This window comes from Triturus cristatus, chromosome 5_1 (assembly GCF_964204655.1).
Source record: "Triturus cristatus chromosome 5_1, aTriCri1.1, whole genome shotgun sequence".
In the NCBI taxonomy this organism is placed as follows: Eukaryota; Metazoa; Chordata; class Amphibia; order Caudata; family Salamandridae; genus Triturus; species Triturus cristatus.
The window spans coordinates 463,041,590-463,058,638 of NC_140587.1; the positions used below are offsets into that span (position 1 = coordinate 463,041,590).

The 17,049-nt window shown below is 43.6% G+C and overlaps 1 protein-coding gene across 1 annotated transcript in view; it reads right to left on the reverse strand.

The window, feature by feature from the left end:
* The window catches only part of SLC26A7 (solute carrier family 26 member 7), a 566,650-nt gene extending 550,169 nt beyond the window's left edge, over window positions 1–16,481 (reverse strand). The window contains exon 1 of the mRNA XM_085605292.1: window positions 16,371–16,481. The gene's annotated coding sequence lies outside the window, so the exon portion shown is untranslated. The remainder of the gene's footprint in view (window positions 1–16,370) is intronic.
* Window positions 16,482–17,049: the final 568 nt, after the last annotated feature.

Consider the following 17,049-nt stretch of genomic DNA (forward strand, 5'->3'; position numbering starts at 1 on the left):
GAACAATAGACCGATCAGTATCATTTTTTATGATGTGGCTCGACCCCCCCCCCATCCCCCTCACAAACCCCTCCCCACTACCGATCTCCAATTTACAGAGATTTATTACCCTTTGCACCCCCTATAATTGACTACGTGTCCCTGTATGCTGATAGCCGATATTCCTTTCATGCGCTTAGCGTGTTTGATCTGTGTCTATTTAGCCAATTTTGCCGATATTCCTTTAGCGCGTTTAGTGTGTTTTGAATTATGCCTTATAACCTCTTTACTCTGACTTTAGCGATAAGGTAAGTTCGTTAAAGAGTAATCTTCCCTACCGCTGTGCATGGACACGCTCCTCGTGTCAGCAACCTCATCTCCGCTTTTCTGATTTTGGGAGAGAAAGATTAGAGGAAAGGCCACTGGCAAAGGGGATGCGACGTCCTACCGTTGCTCAGTGCCTTTCTTTCCCCCTCTGGCCTCCAACCCATCGCTAAGCCGATCAGAAGCCGAAGGGTTACCATAACGACAGTGCAAGCTTTTCGTTCGAGCTCATTGTACTTGAGCTTCTGAGCGTTACGAAGGCGGTTGATCCGGCATTACCCTTTTCTCAGAAATATTGCTCTTCTTAGCCCCAACATATATTACATAAAAAAAAAAAAGAAAGGAGATTGTTTAACATTTCCTGCTAAATCTGTGTCCCTTTAAAACCCTTAAAACATTTTACAATTGATCTCCTGGCTTACAATGTCCAGCACTGACTCTGATGAGGTCTCTGCCCCTACTGCAAACTTGGACAATTAGTCCTTTAAGAAAATGCTGCATCTAGAGATGAAATCCTGTATGCTGGAGAGCCTTTCACAATTTATGGGTTCTAAACGCCCCCCTCCGGATGAAGACATTACCCTCCTTTCACAGGATGAGTCGGATTTAAGAGGCAAGAGGTTGAAGAAGAGCAAACATGTAGATAAGAGCATGGGAGGTCTTGGCACCTCGTTGAATAAAGGAGGTCCTTGCACCTCGTGGAGTAATGGAGGTCCTCACACCTCAAATCGTATGGGTGTCCTTGGCGGCACAAAAGATTAAGGTGTCCTAAGCGACACACATAGAAGAAATGCTCGTTATAGCACAGGAGATGCTGATACAGATGATTCTGACTTTTTAGATGAATATGTCCTCGATCTAAACGAGGAAGACCAAGACTTTGAGGATACATTTGAGGATGCACCATCCTCCTCAAAGGACGTGATCCTTAATCCCTTGGGTGAAGAAATGCTCTCAACTCAGGTTCTGAAACACCCTCGGAGCTCAGAATGGTCTCTGCAGGAACATGTTGCGAAGTTTGTAAAAATATAGATAAGGAACCCTTTAGAAAGGGAAACACGCAACATTCTAAGGGCAGAATGTTAAAGACCTTCTGTTGGGGACAAAGCCTGTTATACCCCTAATCTCGACCCTGATTTGATTAAATTCCTTTTTAAACAAGGGTGTGACCCTAGGAAAGGGATGGAAAAATCTTTTAAAAGCTGTCAGGATCGTCTCCTTGACGTCCTCGGTCCTCTGACAAGGATCCTGGACTCGGGCGAAGAGAGCCACATTCAGGGCACTCATCTCGATACAGAGATGATAAGGGGATGGAGCCAGAGGGCGATCATACTTCTAGGTAACGCAAATGCGAGCATTAACGCCGAAAGACGTAGAGTTGTCCTTACTAAGATCAACCCAAAGCTCAGCGACCTTGCTGATAAGGAACCCTCTAAGAACCACAAAGGACTACTTTTTGGAGAAGAACTGATAAAATCAATGGGCAAATATGTTTCTAAGTTCACTGTCCTTGACAAGGCGCAGCAAAACATACGTAAGGACTTCAATACCGGCAAAACCCTTTTTGGAAGGGCTGGAAGACGGAGCTATCTTCCGGCCGGTATGATCAAAGGTCCAATTTCAGAGGGCGTGGTTTTGGCAGAGGCTACCAACAATTCAACACCCCACAGTTCTACCCCCAAAGAGGTAGAGGACAATGAGGCAGGGGATTTAGATCACACAGATCAAACAATCAAAACACTTCCTCAGGTGAGTGTTCTCCCTCCACCCATCTTCCGCTTCTTTCACCTTCAAGGTGGGCGGCAGACTCAGACATTTCCTAAAAAACTGGAAATTAATTACTCAGGACTCTTGGGTCCTAAATACTGTAAAAGGCTTTACAATATATTTCTCACATACACCTACCCAGGCATCCTTCCCAGAGGAAATCCCCCTGTCACCAGACCAGCAAAGTATTATAGAAGAGGAGATTTCCTCAATGATTCAGAAAGGTGCAATTTTAGAGGTTCCTATCGAACAACTAGGCTTTATAAGCAACCTTTTTCTGGTGGAGAAAAAGGACAAAGGTTGGAGACCCGTCATCAACCTAAGAGAGCTAAACAGGTTTCTGACGTACAGACATTTCAAGATGGAAGGCATTCATCTTCTCAGGGACTAGAAGGAGACTGACTAGTCAAACTCGATCTGAAGGATGCCTATTTTACCATTCCTATGGCAGAGATCCATCAACAATTTCTCCAGTTTCTTTGGAAAGGTCGCCTGTACCTATTTCAGGCACTCCCTTTTGGTCTCTCTTCCGCCCCTTGGTGCTTCACCAAGGTGATGAGAGCCATTGTCTCTTATTTAAGGTCAAGGGGCATTCGTTAAATTATTTACCTGGACGATATCCTCATTATGGCCCAGGATTGCTCTCAACTGATCAAAGATCTGATCTTTACGATGACTCTCATAGAGAGTCTAGGTTTTATCATAAACAAAGAAAAGTCATGCCTGATGCCCTAAAGGTCATTGGAGTTTCTGGGTTTCACGGTGGATACAGTTCATTGCCTTCTTCTTCTTCCCTCGAAGAAAATCTCAAAAATAAAAAAGGAAATAAAGTACGTCCTCAAACGTCCGGACCTATCCCTCAGAGACTTGGCCAGACTACTAGGCCTTCTCTCGTCTTCCATCCAAGCCATCTTTCCCGGTCCCCTCAATTACCGGGCCCTTGGTATGGAGATTATATCTCCCTAGACCAAGAGGCTCGTTCAGAATTAAATTGGTGGCTGAACAACCTAGACGCATGGAATGGGAAAGCTATCTTTGGCTCAGTTCCAGAATTCATTTTGGAAGCAGATGCCAGCCTTCATGGCTGGGGTGCCTGTCTACTGAATCAGAACATTGGGCGTCTGTGGTCTCGGGATGAATCTCTCCACCACATAAATTACCCGGAATTGACCGCCGGTCTCTACGCCCTTAAGAGTTTCAGACATTCCCTTCAAAGGGAGAACTGGCATTTTAAATATGGATAACATGTCAGCAGTGGCTTATATCAACCGCCTAGGAGGCACCAAATCTGCGGACCTCGCAGATCTAGCCAAGAAGCTCTGGATGTTTTGTTTGGAGCACAAAATCTCTCTCAAAGCGGAATACCTTCCGGGAGTGGTGAACATCTCTGCGGATTGGAACTCGAGATTCCTCATAGATGACAGCGATTGGAAACTGGATACTTCTGTTTTCAGTACCCCGAACAAGGTCTGGGGGCCCTTGGAGATAGACTTGTTTGCAAGCAGACTGACCTTCCAACTCCAGAGTTATTTCAGCTGGATACCCGACCCCAGTGCTCTGGCAGTAAATGCCTTCCTTCAGTCCTGGAAGGGAAGCCGAGGGTATGCTTTTCCCCCTTTCGCCATGATTCAGAGGGTCCTTCAGAAAGTGAGACTGGAACAGTGTTTCCTTCTATTGATAACCCCCTTCTGGCCTTCTCAGGCGTGGTTCCCGACCGTTCTAGAACTGACTTGCAGTCTTCCTTTTTTGATTCCTTCCCTAGGGAACCTTCTTACAGACGTAGACGGTCGAATTCATCCTCTAATTCAGAACGGGAGCTTATCCCTTCTTGCCTGGAAAGTGTCAGAAGATCTAACGAAATCTCAGGCCTTTCGGAAACGGCTGCAACTCTCCTCGGAGAGTCTTGGGCACCAGGCACACATTACAGATACAATAGGATCTGGAAACTTTGGGTACGTTGGTGCTTGGAAAGGGACTTGGATCCCTTGGAGGCCCCTATTGTTGATATAACCAACTTCCTTGTTGAACAATTTGAAAGTGGGCTTAGTTTCAGATCCATCAACGGTTTTAGATCTGCTATTTCTGCAGGTCATGCCCTTGTCAATGGCAAGACTATTGGTAAAAATGTCATCATCTGTAGAATTATGAAAATTATACGTCTAAGGAGACCTCCTAAAGCCAGATATGAAATGCTTTGGGATGTTAATTTGATTCTCATTCTCTTCAATAATTGGCCTTCCAATTCTCTCCTCAATAGGAAGAATCTTTCTATTAAATTAGCTTCACTTTTATGCCTTCTTTCTTGCAGAAGAGCTTCTGATGTTAGAGCCCTAGATATTACCAGCCGTTCTTATAATATGTTCGGTGTCAAATTCGACATCCATAAAAGAACAAAGACGATGTCTGATTCTATATTTTATCCTTGCTTTGACCTTTGTCCCAATCTCTGCGTTGTTGAATGCATGAAAGAATATGATCTTAGAATGCTTAATCTCCATCCTCAGGGTGTTAATCAATTGCTTATTTCCTTTGTTAAACCCCACAAAGGAATTTGCTCCTCTTCTATCCCTAGATGGATCAAGACTGCTATGAGTTTAGCTGGTATTGATTTAAAAAGAATTCAAGCTCATTCCCTTAGAGGTGCTATGGCGAGTAAATCCCTGAATGTAAGGATTGAGTTAGTTGGTGTGAAACAAAACATAGTCAATTCGAGATTGTGTATAGTGTACTGGGAACATTTCTTTTATACTCTCTTAAAGTGGGGTTCAATAACTGCCAGGCACCAGTAAGGTGGCGTCTTTGAAAAGCTTGTGCAAACGTTTTTTGTGCTTTGTTTGAAATGTAATGGGATGGCGAATGTATGTCAAGAAAAGGGTCAGCAGGCAAGTTGCAATCATCAGTCAGAACTAGAATGTCATCAGGATATTGCAAACGCTTCTGTGAAATTAGAGACCAGAATTAACAATCAGGTACATTAGGACTATATATGTTGAAAAGAACAATTGGAATCTTATCAGTATATACTTTAAGTAATAACCATCTCCCCTCCTCATCTTTTTCCTTTGGAAACCACATGAACTTTTAAAGATTTATGACACAATATTACAAATCCAGGGTTTTTCCCCACAACAGGCGAAAGGAGAACTTCACCCACCCTATCTGCAATTTCATAGATTCGATATCTGAGAGATGAGATTCCTACAAAAAAGCTATGCAAGCATTAAGTTACGACAAATGAGTGAGAACACACTGTTATTTAATTGGAGAGTTCAAACTCCTGACATTCCAGGAAATTATTGTCAACACTATTGACAGAAGACAAATTGAAGATAACAATCAGACAATAATTGAAAAAGAATATAGCAACGCCACAAAGAAGTAGGGGAATAAATGTCCTAGAAAAGAGAAAAAAGGTAAAAGGCTCAAAATAAGAAAGGAGGAAGGAAAAAGAAAGAAAGAGAAAAGAAAGAGAAAGGAACCCAAAGAGAGAAAAAAGAACATCCAACACTTGTATTGCTGAAACAATGCAAAGAGACAACAAGAAAGAGGAAAACCTAACAATAACTTGATGAAGGTGGGGGGGAACTACATGGAGAAGACATCACAAGGGGTGACATGGCGCAGGAGGGGCAGTGCGCCAAGTGACGGGAAACGAAGACAACCATAACATAGAAAAATAACCTGTAAGGAAAAAAATTAACAATATATACTGTTAAGCCTAAAAAATAAATAAATCATGTGTTATACTAGAACTATAAAATTCATCAACAGTAATAACATAATATAATTCTGTAATGGCAAAAATATAGCCAGTAAGCTCAACAACAAAATACAATCATGTTGTTGAAGTTGAGGGAACGCTATTCATGACGCCAACTCTGCAAGAAGTAAGGAAATCCCTTAAATGAGATGGGTCCTCGTAGGTCGTTGTTTTATTGTTATGGGTGACTTTAAAAAACAGGGATGAAAAAGTCCAAACCAGGCTCCTATTGATCGAAGGGCAGGTCTCATACTCGAATAGTCTCTTTGCCTGTCAGCTGTGCTCTTGACATAGTCTTGGGAAAAATATATAGCATGCCCTGACCATGAAATCTGTTTAAGATGACTAGCAGCCGAAATAACCTGCATTAGTTCCGTATACTCCAAAAAGTACAGAATGACACCTCTATGTCTCTTAGGAGGCAAAGCACTCGAAGGAGGGTGACCGAATCTGTGAGCTCTCTGAATGTTAAATTGCAGACTTTTTGGTAATTGTAAGATCTGAAGCAAAAATGTTTTGAAGAGAGGGATGGAGTTTGCCCCTTCTGTGTCCTCGGTAAGAACATAAATGCGCAGGTTATCCTTCCGATTATGAATTTCAAGGTGTTCGACCTGTTTCTGTAAAGAAGAAACCTGTAGCTGAACGGATTTCATTTTAAGAGATGTGTCATTAAATTGGGATTTCATTTTAAGAGACTTGTCATTAAAGTGTGTGATTAGTTGCTCAGCTGAAGACAGACATTCTTCCATGAGTGACTATTTATCACTCAGAGATTGTAGTTTGGTATTTGTATCCTCCATAAAAGAGTGCAGAGCTCTAATTTCCCCTAATAAAAGGTCTAGCGAAGCCACAGGTAAAGACTTTGTGGGCAAAGGTGTGCCCTTTTTAGGCCTCTTAACTTGTGCCTTACTGACAGGGGTTTGAGATGGCATGGCTGTTGAGATTTGAGAAGAGACTGAACCAAACCCTGTAGTTGAAGCAGGATTCTCCATTTCGACGGATACAAACTGATTTGGCAAGCGCCTTCGTGATTTGCCCACTGAAGACTTAAATATAGGTTGAAAAGCTTTTGACCTGCCCCATATATTAGAGTCACAGAAAAGGGGAGTAAAAACATAATCAGAGGAAAGCAATTATCGAGTGTTTCCAAGCTTAGGGGAGGAACATGGCGGCCATGAGGTAAACGGCCGCAGACCGCCGAGAGAGGAAGGTGTGCGCAATGGGTTCCCAGGTGCCCCCTCACGCTCCTCTATCCATCGCTGCCTAACATTTCATGTACACTAGTCTACAACAATACTGGATTGTGCAGTTCAAAGCTGGCGTCCCACGAGTGTGGCTCTGGTCCCGGTGTTGCTGAGGAGAGGAGAGCTTCTACGTGGTTGAGGGCGGCGGGGCTGCTGTAGCGTGTTAGAGTCGCACGCATACTGGGGGGCAGTGTCAGCACAAGTTCAAGCGCAGGCCACGGAGAGGCACATATAGACGCGCCGGTCTGTGTCGAGAAGAGAAGCGTTTCGCCACAAGTGCACCGCCGTGGAGGCCCCCAGCAGACTGGCGAGGGCCAGCGGGATCTGAGTAAAGGTCCTACACAGTGCTTGCCCCTTATGCGCTTGCCCCCTATGGAGAGATTAACTCGAAGCCTGCAAAGGTTGGTGAGAACGCCGGTGCAACTTCAGACAGGATATCAAGGTACGCTCTACGCACAAGAGCCTTCGGCATTTTGGGGAACCATACAGGGGTAAGTGACGATTCTACAACTCTTCCAGCTAAAGGGGCCCCCCGGGGATACTACTGCTAGCACCTCCCTTCAAAAGCTGTAAGGGTAAAAAACACACACAACAGCAAGGGAAGAGCCCACACAGAAGAGGGAAAAAAATCTCTCCTGTGCAAATTAAAGTTACCCCGTCCCTAAAATCGTATTATAAAGTCCTAACACACGTGATGGCATCAGGAGATAATGGAGATGCCGGAAGTAAAATGATAGGGGGGCCTCCAAATGCATTTACGGAGTCTGAGAGAAGCAGAGTCAACCCTAGCATGCCTTAAAGTAGCATAGGAAAAGAGGGGCAAAGGGGCCCAGAAACAGGGAATAATCATGGCGCTGAAGAGACCCGCTTCCAGGTCGCTACGCAAAATATGTTTAGCTTCTTGTCTACTCAGGACGAAGAAGTAGAAATTGTGGAGGGGTCACAACAGGTTACGGGTGGAAGGGCCTGCAATGTACAATCAGAGAACCCGTCAATCCCTTCAAGCCTCTTAATACAAACTGATCCTCTAGTGACATCTCGATCTAGCCTAGAAATTCCAGATGTCCCATTGGCGTCTTTTCTTCTAGACCTCAAGGAAGAACTTAAAAGTCGGTTTAAAACGTCAAAGGCGAACCAAGCAGACATTCAGGCCACTTGTACAATACTGGCGCTAAAGCCAGATGATGTGGTTGCTTTGACAGGTCAATAGGAGGTGGAAGTAAGTTCGATGCGAAAGGACATATCCAAAAATACCAAAGGGGTAGCGGCACTGGTTAGAGAAAACTCTAGCCTTAGGGAAGACCTGGAACGAATAGAAAATCACTCTCGAAGGAATAATCTTCGGATTTTAAATATTCCAGAAGCAGAGGAGGGGACAAACCTTAAGGCTCTAGTGATTAAATTGTTAATGGAGACGGCTCTGAAGGATAGACTAAACATTAATCTTGATCAGGAAATACAGCGGGTACATAGGGATCCATTTAAGAGGAATCCACAGCAGCAGAAGCCAAGAAAAATTGTGATAAATTTCTTATCATATACAGTTAAAGAGATCATTCTGCTAGCCGCTTTAAGAAATGGACCCTACACAACTCAGAAACTGACGTTTACCATCAGATCAGATGTTTGTCATGCAACAGACCAGAAGCAATGTGAGCTGGAGAAAAGAATGGGGGAGCTAAACAATCTAGGTGCTAAGGCCCAACTAAAATTTCCAGCTATTCTCCGTGTTATGTGGAACAACCAAATGTGCAACATACAGTCTAAAGATAAGGCAGATAGTTTGATAGACAGCAGAAGGAAAGGCGGGGGAACCTGAGAAATAGACCATTAATTTTAGTTCAAAGAAGAGCTAAAGATGAATATAAATGGAAAAAATAAAATAAAAAACACATCTAAGAAATACAAAATATAATATAAATTAAAAAAAAAAAAGAATATGCCACAGACATAGAGCCTCACACACCAGGTGTAGATGGGAGGACGGGAGGGTGGTACAAGGGAGGGCTTGGTTTAACTATAGAGTTTCTATGAGACAATGCCTTCTCCTCCTCGGCGGTTCCAACAGGCTTATGCCTGATAGTTTTGGGAGGGTTCCTATGGGGGGGGGGGGAGGGTAAAGGGTGGAAAGGAGCAGGGTAGGACACAGGGTGGTGAGCATTGGGAAAAAAAAATCAGTCCTCATCTCACATATCATTAGGGCTCTTTTTAAAAAAAGTGAAACAGAGACCCTCGGGTCTAAGTCAGTCACTTAAGACAAATGGCCAGGAAAGATAATAATCTACAAATTGTAACTTGGAATGTAAATGGCCTAAGATCTAAAAATAGACAGAGACTGTTAATGAGGTATTTGGAAGAATCCAAAGCCCATGTAAGCATTATACAAGAGACCCACCTAATAGCGAGTGAGAGCAGGGAGCTATACCAAAAGCAAAGTTGGATAGGGAGCTATGATGCCTCTGATCAATCGGAACACTCAAAGGGAGTGGCAATAATAATCAGAAAAGGGTCCGATGTTGAGATGCCCTCATCCAAAACTGATAGTTTAGGCAGGTGGGTCATGGCCACTCTTAGATGCTCAGGTTCCGAATTTGTTTGCGCTGGGTTTTATGGCCCAAATGTGGACGATCCCTAGTATATAGTAGATCTGCAACTCATGATAGCCGGGGCAGCAGCCCCTATAATAATAGGGGGCAATTTTAACACCCTTCTAGATCCAGCTTTAGATAGGTCTACCAGTAGGGGAGGCACCCAAGCCCAATAGATAAAGACAAACCAGGATTTTAAACATATGCTATTTGAATTGGGTTTGGTCGATTCCTGGAGATATCTAGTGCAAGGTAAAAGAGGCTATACCTTCCACAGTAAAAAATTCCACCATTTTTCATGATTGGATTACCTGTTAGTAGATAGAGAGTGGGCAGGGAATTTAAAAGAAGTTTGTATACTCCCAGGACATATTTCTGATCATGCTATGCTCCGTGTTTTACTGAAGGGTGTTAATAGGAGAAACAATGTGAGATGGACGTTAAAAAGATCCATCTTATTAGAGCTAGATGTGGTCGCTCACCTGAAAGAAACAACCGTAGAGATTTTTCAGATTAATGCCCATTCAGCTCCAACTGGAGTTATTTGGGACATTTTTAAAGCCTATCTTCGGGGGGTCCTACAAAGTCAGGTCTCATTTAAGAATAAGGTGGAAAAGAGACTGGGACATTAGAAAGAAGAGCGCAGCAGGAAGCACACAACGTACAACATAGAGAGGAGATATTGAAAAAGCTAGAGTAAGCCAGACTGAATTATAAGATCAAACTAGACACAAAATGTAGGGAAAGGTGGGCCACGGGGCGTATGCAACATTTTGATAACGGTGAAAAAGCTGAAGCACTTCTAGCTTGGAAGTCAAGGGCCGAGAGGGCGAGAAATCATATTGGGGAGTTGGTCATCAATCCCTAGGGAGATATTACGAAAAACGAAGAAGAAATACAGGCGAATCTGGTCTCCCTTTTTTCGGAGTTATATGCTGATTCAGAGCGACCAGACTAAGAGGTATTGAAATGCTGGCTAAACAATGTAGATCTTCCGGCTCTAACGATAGAGGGTAGAAATAAACTGGACACCCCCATTACAGAGGGGGAAATCAGAGAGCAGCTTAAACACATGAAGAACGAAAAAGCGGCGGGCCCTGACTCCGTTCCAAACAAGGTTTACAAACTGATAGTTGATGAGATAGTGCCAGAAATGAAAGCTCTTTTTAATTCAGTTTATAGGGAGGAAGGGCTGACCCTGATTTCTTGGAGAGAGGCCATAATTACCTTGATTTTAAAACCAGCCAAGGACCCGAGGAGGGATGATTCATACCGCCCAATTTCCCTACTGAACGTAGATCATAAAATGTATACGGGTATCTTGGCCTGGCGATTGGCCAAGGTCGCCCCCCAACTGATTCATACCGACCAGAAAAGTTTTGTCCCGAAGAGGCAAATACCGGAGCTTACACTGTCATTAATTGGAACAATAGACCGATCAGTATCAATTCCATTGGCGGTGATTACTATAGACGCCGCCAAGGCATTTGATCGTGGCAGCTGGGTATTCCTTTGGGCTATTCTAGGCACTATGGGTTTTAGCACGGATTTCATCAGGGCAATGCAAAAACTATATGAGCACCCTACGGCCCAAATCCTTCTAAATGGCTCCTTGACAAGGAGTTTCGACATCTACAGAGGGATGAGACAGGGTTGTCCTCTGTCACCACTCCTTTTCGATTTATACATTGAACCTTGGCATACATTTTAAGATCTGACGACCAGATTATACCCATACACCAGCTCCCCTCACGCAGTAAAATTGCATTATATGCCGACGATTTGATCATCTACACTTCTGACCCGGCCCAAACACTAATTAGGATGCCACAATTGACAACTGAATATGGGATGCTCTCTGGGTACTTAGTAAACTTATCTAAGACAGAATTAATGTGTTGGAACATGGAAGACTGGGGAGGCAGAGTGTGTACAGAGATGAAATATCTGGGGATAGTTATTGCAGATAAAATCGATGAGGTTCCTTCCCACTATTTGAAGAGAGTGATGAAGGAGGTAGAGAGGCAACTAGCTAGGTGGAAGAACTTACCCCTGTCTATTTACAGGAGGGTTAACTTGATAAAAATGTCTGTTCTCCCGAAGCTAACAAACCTCTTCAATGGCATACCACTCAGTTTCCCTAAAGATGAAATTAATAAAATACAGGGGAAAATATCGAGTTTTATTTGGGCTTGCCGGGGGGTACGTCTTTCATGGATAAAACTATGGAGTAGTCTTAAAAAGGATGGGTTAGCTTTGCCAGACATTAGACTCTACTGCATGGCCTTCCAATTTAAAAATATCCGTATGATGGTAGGGGAGCCCACTAGTACTACATGGGGGTTAATATTGGGAGAAATGACTAAAGATATGGGCCCAGAAGCTTTTTTTATATAAATTTGGAGTCCAATTTTATTTTGAAAAAAAGTAAGATTAAAGGTCTTCAAATCTGCACTAAGACTGTGGCTTGCAGTAAGATCATATATTTTTCCGAATTTTTTCCAATTTGGGAATCCCCAGGAACCCCGGAGTGTATGAAAGATGCCTTGAGTTTGCCATTAAAACAGGTAGGGATAACGAAATGGGTGGACTTGTTAACAACAGAAGGAATGATTCCTTGGGAGGTCATAAACATCAGGACAGGTAATAAGCTATCCAGGTTTAAATACCTGCAGCTCACCTCATGGTCTTCGACTGTTGCAGCGGAGGTGGGGGGCACATGGGACTTTGTGGCCTCACTCCAGGACATAAATCCTAGTTCCAAAGAAGTGGCAAAATAGTATGGACAGTTTCTGGAGGCAGAAGAAGAGAGACTGAAGGCCCCCTATGATATCTGGACAAATACACTACAGGAAGACAACATACAATCTTTGTGGATAGACTGACATTTTTATATGCTATGGTATCTCCTGCTAATTTTAAATGTCATAATTTTTTTGTCATTCACGGGTTGTATTGGACCCCGCAAAGATTGGCCAAGTTTGTGCAACAACTGGTCCCCTGTTGTAAGAGGTGCAATTTTGTAAGGGCCAATGACGTCCATGTTTTCTTTACATGCCCAGTGCCCAGTGATTAAAGAATTCTGGAAATATGTAGAAGTCACCATAAGGGCTATTTTAGCAGAGAACAACATTTTGACTGAAACATTGGTTCTTCTTGGGATGGACAGTATTTCTCAACTGGCCTTAAACAGAAAGTAAAGGGGCTTACTATTTTATCTGTTGCTCTTATCCAGACGAGAGATCTGTAAATGCTGGCTGGACCCCCTCCCTCCACACCCTACAGCCTGGTTAAGTGCAGCAAAATGGACGTGCAACATAGATATTAAATGCAACCCACATAGGTCAGATGAGCTTTGGGTAGATTACTTGAACTGGTTAGGATAGGGCTCTAATTTAATGCCTCTGGTTGGTCATATACATTGATATTTGGTCTAATGATACATCAGGCCATGGATTTGGTGGTGTAAGTTTCCGCCCTATCCTCATAATAAGACCCGTGCTGTGGAGGCCACAAGTACGAATCTGCATGGACGACAGACAGATCAAGGGTGTTTGCATACGGCCCAGAGTGCAGTAGCCATGGTGAAATGAGGACTAAAAAAGCAAAATAGAAAAAAAAGAGCAAAGCAATTATTACTCCAGCAAGACACTTCTAAAAATTATACAGCAAATAGAAATATCAAAGCAAAACATGCCAGTGAAAAGGTGACCCAGAAGAAATACTGAAATTCTACATAAACATTTCCTCAAAAATAGCTTGAAACCTTTTTTCTGCAGGCTCAATGCTCCATTATTGCCTTTAATTGAAGAAAATTGGCCTAAAAAGAGGAAAAGCTCGTTAAAATGAGGAAAATCATTTACATGAAGAGAGTGCCTTTAAGAGGAAAAAAATGCCTTTAAGTGAGTCAGTAATTCAAAAGGAGGAAAATGCCTTTGAATAAAGGAAATTCCCGTAAGGGAGGAGATAGACGACAGGCAAAAGTGAGTCATTATATATGAGGAAGGAGGCTGCCTCGCTTCTCAATTAAAATGGCGTCGCGTCTGAAGGGGAGAAGCAAGCCATCCATATGGCCTCATATATGCCTCCCCGCAGCATGAAAAACATGCGTGTAGCAACCGCTACACATTACCAGTCTTTATTGGGAAACAAAGTGAGGAGGCAGTCCTCACACCGCCAACATCTGCGCCGCTCCTCGGAGCTTCAAGAGGACGCAGCCATCTTCACCAAGAGGTAAGTCACTCCCCCCCAAAACAAATGTATAAATCAATCTTGTTTTGCCTAAGTGCAATTTGGGGCAGCAGGCTGCTTCAGATCATTTGGACTTTTAATACTCTGGTTGGCACCGGGTGGCCGTTGGAAGTTCCCACCAAGGAACAAGCAGGCCGTGGCTGAACACCACCAAACCACGAGCAGGTGGATCAGGCACAGAGAAAGGTAATCCTGGAGCCACGGCACTGGGAGGTGCTAAGGCAGTTCTGGGATGTACAATGGAAGCCACGAAATGGGCACATTGTACACTGTTAGTCTGGATATGTGGACTGGAAGCCCTGCTAGGGGCATTGGCAGCTCTGATATGTGCAATATAGCCTTTTGATGGGTGCTGGCACTTCTGGAATGTGCTATGAAAGAATTATGGTGAGCTCAAGGAGCCCTGATACATGTACCAGGAGCCATTGAATGTGCACTGTCAGGTCAGGAGCGTGCACTGGAAGGCCTGGTATGGACGCTAGGAGGCCTGCGGCGTGCACTGTTGGAACCCTGGGATGGGCAATGGAAACCCTGTGATGTGGACCTTTACCCAGGTATGTTCACTGGAAGTACTTTTATAGGCACTAGGAGCTCTGGAATCCCTATGCTGGCGGTTTTGGGATATGTAGTGGCAGCCCTAAGACGTGCATTGGAAGTCCTGGTATAGGTGCTGGAAGTCCTGGGATGTGAAGTGACAACAATGGGATGTGCACTGGGAGCCCTAGTATGGGCGCTGGCAGCCCTGGGACGTGCACTGGAATTTCAGTTATGTGTGATATGTGAAGTGGAAGCCCTAGGAAGCACACTGGAAGCTCTATGGCAGGCGCTGCCACTTATCGGATGTGAAGTGGGAGCTGTGTGATGGTCACTGGCAGCCCTGAGATGTACAATAGAAGCCCACTGGCAGGTTCACTGGCACCCCTGAAATGTGCAAATGGTGTAAGGTGCTAGCTTAGCACTGGAGAATTCAGCGTTCCGAGTAGGGGAGGTGTCCTCCTGTCATGCTCTCGGTGGCCCACCATGTCAAATTTATTATACTACGATTAGAGATGGTATTTCTGTTCCCTGCAGGGCCGGCTCTTGGGCAGTGCGACTTATACCACCACATAGGGTGATGACTTCGGGTGGGGGCACCGCATATTATGGTTTTAAAAGCACAAGCTGCAGTGTTTCTTACCTCCAGAAATTCTCTGGCAACAATAAAAATGTCAAGATAACTATGGTGATTAATGTTCTTCCTGAAGAGAGATGGAGTTTTGTCCAGTGGAAGTTTTGACTCTTCGTAAGGTAGCGCAAAGGGTTAATGTGCCTGCTGTAAAAAGCATGTACCATGCAGATCACACAGTGCATATAATGAAAATGGGCTAGTGGGTTACTGCTTTTGTCATAGAGATCCTTTGGTTACTTGTAGTTTTTAAGTTAAAATCCTAATGTAGAACAGTGAGCTATTAATGGTCATCAAGAGCTACATGAAACCTGCAAGGTATAGGTTACAGCGTTATGATTTTTCCCCGACCTTTCATTATCCTAATGTTGCAAAAAAGGTTCATTTGGATAGAAATCAATTCTTTTTTATTAAAGAGAACCCCCAACTATGGTGTTATATTTTAAATTCTGAGTTTGTGCTTCTCTGGACCAAGCACTGAATGACAGGTGACTCCTGCACCTTGTAGTCATCTGCCTTATGTAACATTTCCTATCAACTGATTTACACACCTATGATTGATTGTCTCTGCAATGTGTGTGTGATGTAAAGTGCTCTGACACCCTACACTGGTATGAGTGGCATTATGAAACTAATTAAATGCCTCTGAGAGAGAGAGAGGGTATGGAAACTCAGACAGGCACTGTTAAAGGGTGGTAGTGAGGGAATCCCTGGGGGGTGGTCATAGGGGGTGCCAACCAACTGTTTTGAATGTGGCTTCTCACCAATAAGCCATACCCAATCCCTGCACTTCCACCTGGGAGGCAAATATACCACTGCACCTTTAAATAATATACACTTTTGAGCATGTCTTACCACTCCTAGCACAGCAAGACTTCAACACAAAACAAAGAACACCTTTTGAAAAGAGGTTTTATTTAACAAAATGCAAAGACTCTATCACTTTTCGAATAAGGCTTGGGGTTTATTACATAATACTCTCTAAACAAAGGCTATCTCAGATACCAAATGCATAAGATTCAAATATATGTAGCAAACTTATAATCTATAGGCACAAATCAATAACTGAGCAAACTATAATACTGATTAATACACAAGCAATAACTGATATAAGATAAGATACACTGGACGTCCTGCAAGAGATCAGAAAGATATATATATATATATATATATATACACAGTAGAGGATCACTCTGGATGTGCACCTCCCACACCACAAAGAAAACACCTCAAACGATCACAGTCACTGGCTCACATCACAATGGCAATTACCACAAAACTCAATACATCACCTGGTGCATACACTGCCCACTTCTGACTGGGGGAATTACAGCCGGGGATCAGAGCTCAGCAAGCCAGGGTTCAATCCGAGATAGACACGTCTGCCCTTGCTCGGAATCCAAATTCCCAGTTTCTCAGCCTGCAACCCTCAGCTTTAAACACACTAGAAGATTCGTGAAAGACCTCCTCCCACTGCCAGAGGAATTTTACCAGAACTGGCCAAGTTCCAAGCAAGCATCTCCATGGCAGTAAGGAGCTCTCAAGTCTCTTCCTCCATTCGCACTTCTTCCAGCCTCTGTCTTGACAAAGCTCTCACAAGGCCTTCCACAGCACACTAAACAAAAACAATCGCTCAGGAAAACACCAAGACCTTGAATGTGAATAACCCAAACAACTTGCAAGCACTGCTGTGCATGCAGCAGCAAGATAGAGTCAGACATGAGGCCCTGTCAAAGGCAATAGTCAGCACCTATAATTCTCATCCACACAACTTACAAGCACCACTGTGCACACAGAAAAGTTTAAAGCAAGGTAAAGTCAGAAGGCAGGATGACATGAGGCCATGTCAAAGAAAGACAGCAAGATTACAGGATGGAAGAAAAGCAAGTATATGCAGGACCAACCTACATTGAGGCTAGGGTAAAATAACACAATAAAGTCAGTTAAAATGGTGGTGGTCGGAGGTCATCA